Raw genomic sequence first — 3,781 nt, forward strand, 5'->3', positions numbered from 1 at the left:
GACGTGAACGGTCATCACGTCGACGGGACTTCGGCCCATCCGGAAGGGAGAATATCGGCAGGCCGAAAATCGGCTGCCTTGCGCAGACCCGTGACATTCTCCGCGGCAGCGGCGCCATTAACGCCCCGCCGACTTTTCTCCCTTGGGAGACTTCGGCAACCGGCGGGGGCGGGATTCACGGCGGCCAACGGCCATTCTCCGACCCTCTGGGGGGTTGGAGAATGACGCCCCTGATGACAGGACTATGGGGAAAGAGTAAGAGAATGGCGTGAACTGGCTAGCTCTGAAGAGTTCTGTACACTAATACTCACGACTCTGGCATAATGCAGTCATTGTCACAAAATATACTGGACTTTTCAATGAACTTCCATCTGATAGATGAAGAGTATCTCCTTTGAAGTTTTTGGTCGGCATGGCACACTTGTCTCTCTCTGTAAGGCTGCAGCAGCTCAATTCCTTTCGCCGACTTCAGATAGGGGCCGGCTCAGTTCACCAGCAGATCGCAACCAAATTCTCTCACAGCATCCGCGTTGTGCTCCAGCAGCCTTCCGCTTTTCCTTCCCTAAAGTTACTAAGAGCTTTAGAAATGCTGATAAATAAAGGGTAATCTTTTTAAATCAAGCTCGAGTTCAGTTGAAATGTTGGAATAAATGGGGGTTAATGACTGCGATTGCTGTGATAAATAACTAAACTTTATCTGTGTCAGTTTGATTTTCCGAGCTGATGCCTGTCATTAATTGGTTTGAGAGCATTTAGAAACTGGAAAATAAACTTCACTGCCGATCAGCAAAGCACACATCAAAATACCTTCGCATTTTTAAGATTTAGCTTTAAAAATATAAACTTCCACATATTTAAACTTTTAAGGCTTAAAAATGCACATTTTGATTGGAAAATATGCATACACTCCCCGTCGGGGAATTGAACCCCGGTCTCCCGCGTGACAGGCGGGGATACTAACCACTATACTAACGAGGAAGTGATGCTCAAACGTATAACAAATGTGATTATATCTACAGATTGTGGAGAAAAAGCATCAGCCAAGGTGAATGACATTTGTTAAATTCGCCCACAGGATGTGAACATTGCTAGCAAAACCGGCATTTATTCGCCAACCTAGAATTAAAGGCAGTAGTGCATCACCTTCTAAAACCACTAGTCTATAGTCTAGGTGCTAGTTGATAGGGAGCGCCATGATTTTAAGCAAGCAATGGTGACAGGACAGAGATGTATCGCCAACTTAGGTTGGAGGGAAGCTTAGAAATGATGGTGTTCACATGCATCTGCTGCCATTGTGCCATTGCCCTTCAAGGTGGTAAAGGTCATGGGGTTGGGAGGTACCTTGGAAGAAGCTTTGGCAAGTTGCTGCTGTGCATTTGCAAATGACACACACCACAGCTGCCACTGTGCGTCCTTGGAGGAGGAAGAACGTTTACAGTGGTGAATTGGGCGCCACCCTAGAGTACTGTTTTTGTCCTGGGTAGTGTTAAACTTCTTGAGGGTTGATGGAAATGCATTTGTCCAGGCAAGTCGAAAATATTCCAACGTTCTGTTGAAATGTTTCGGAGTGGCAAGGAGGTGAGGTCAGTCACAGCAAATACTAGGCTTCTGAACCTTATAACCACAGAATTTAGAATTTTGAAAATTATTTTTGCAGAATTACAATACCAGTGTGCTGAGTGGACAGAGCAAGCCCTTAACCAATCTTGTTGCTTGCCCCAAAACCCAATTCAAATTGAATCCAATTCATGGTCCTCAAAAAAGAAATATACTAGATCCAAGCTGACAAGAGCTGGCATTACACCTGATCTCGGGCTTGCTCCTTTACTTGCAACCAAAGTATTTTTGTGGCTGGTCCAATTACATTTCTTGATTATGGGTGACAGGATGTTGATCTGGGTGTTGCGACATTAGTCATGCCATTGAATGGCCAGGTGAGGTGGTTAGAGTCTCCCTTGATGGAGATTGTCGTTGTCTGGAACTTAAGTGACAAATAACATTCACATCATATAGCAGCCCAAACCTAAATGCTGTCCAGGTTTTTCTGTATGAAAGTAATTACTGCTTCATTACCTGAGGAGATGCAAATGAAATGAATTGTAATCATCAGCAAACATCCCCACTTCTGATTTTATGTTGAAGAGTAAATCATAGAGGAAGCAGCTGAAGATGGTCAGGACTAAAGGACCCTGCCCTGTGAAAATCCTGCAGTGATGACCTGTGGCTGAGGTGTTGACCTCCAACGACCACAAATATCTTCCTTTGTGATATGTATGACTCCAGGCATTGGAATGTTCCCCCTGATTCACATTGACTTCAATTTTACGAGAACTCCTTGATGCCACATTTGGTCTGGACTGCAGCTGTTAATAAAACTACTTTTTACTTGCCATAATATACTCATCAGTGGTGTGATACAAAACCACACATTCACTAACATTCCCTTTAGTTATAAGCAGCCTTTAAGTGAGTGAGTGTGTTACTGGATCTGAATACTCAGACCAAAGCAGGTACCCAAGTGCTGATAGATGGCAGTGTGAGATTTACTCTACATCTGGATGAATTGTACCCAGTATTTTGCTTTTTGGAAATTTACCTTACTTGGTAGAGTATCATGAATAAAAACAGAAAATGCCAGAAATACTCAGCAGTCATAGAGCAATCATACAGCACAGAAAAGGCCCAACACAGGTCAAAAACAACCACCTAACCATTCTAATCCCATTTTCCAGTACTTGGTCCATAGCCTTGTAAGTCCTAGGATCGCAAGTCCACACCTAAATGCTTCTTAAATGTTATGAGGGTCTCTGCCTCCACCACTCTTTCAGGCTGCGAATTCCAAACTCCCACCAGCCTCTGGGTAAAAAGGTTTTTGTCACACCCCATCTCCTGCCCTTTATCGTAAATCTATGTCCGCTGGTCATTGGCCCCTCCACAAAGGGGAAAAGATTGTTCCTGTCTTCTCTATCAACACAACATAATTTTATACATCTCAGTTATGTCCCCCTCAGTCTCCTCTGCTCCAAGGAAAACAATCCAAGTCTATCCAATCTCTCTTCATAACTAACACTCTCCAGCCCAGGCAACATCATGGTAAATCTCCTCTACACCCTTTCCAGTGCTATCATAGACCTCCTTTAATGTGGATTCCAGAACTGTACACAATACTCTAGCTGTGGCCTAACCAACATTTAATATAGTTCCAGCATAACCTCCCTGCTCTTAAATTCTGTGCCTCGGCTAATAAAGGCAAGTATACCATATGTCTTCTTAACCACTGTATCCACTGTATCCACTGTACCTTAAGGTACCGGTGTACATGCATACCAAGGTCCCTCTGATCCTTGGTGCTTACCAGGGTCCTGCCGTTTATCATGTATTTTCTTGCCTTGTTTTCCCTGCCCAAGTACATCACCTCACACTTCCCCAGATTGAATTACATTTGCCACTGATCAGCCCATCTGACGAGCCCGTCTAGATTCTCCTGTAACGAAGATTATCCTCCTATTTACCATACCACCAATTTTCCTACCATCCGCATCCGTAAAAGATGCCATGGCACGATTTCAAGGAAAAGCAGGTGTTATTCCTGATGTACTGGCCAATATTTATGCCTCAGTCAACACCACAAAAATAGATTATCTACTTATTAACACGCTAATATTTGTAAGAACTTGCTGTGTGTAAATTGGCTACTATACTTCCTACAATATAACAGTGACTACACTTCAAAAGTACTTAATTGGCTGTAAAGCACTGAGATATCTGGTAGTTGTGAAAA

The 3,781-nt window shown here is 43.5% G+C and overlaps 1 non-coding gene across 1 annotated transcript; it reads right to left on the reverse strand.

The window, feature by feature from the left end:
- Positions 1 to 906: 906 nt before the first annotated feature.
- trnad-guc (transfer RNA aspartic acid (anticodon GUC)) lies at positions 907 to 978 on the reverse strand. Its single transcript has one exon. It is a non-coding gene; the product is annotated as a tRNA-Asp (tRNA).
- Positions 979 to 3,781: the final 2,803 nt, after the last annotated feature.

This window comes from Scyliorhinus torazame, chromosome 19 (assembly GCF_047496885.1).
Source record: "Scyliorhinus torazame isolate Kashiwa2021f chromosome 19, sScyTor2.1, whole genome shotgun sequence".
Classification (NCBI taxonomy): domain Eukaryota; kingdom Metazoa; phylum Chordata; class Chondrichthyes; order Carcharhiniformes; family Scyliorhinidae; genus Scyliorhinus; species Scyliorhinus torazame.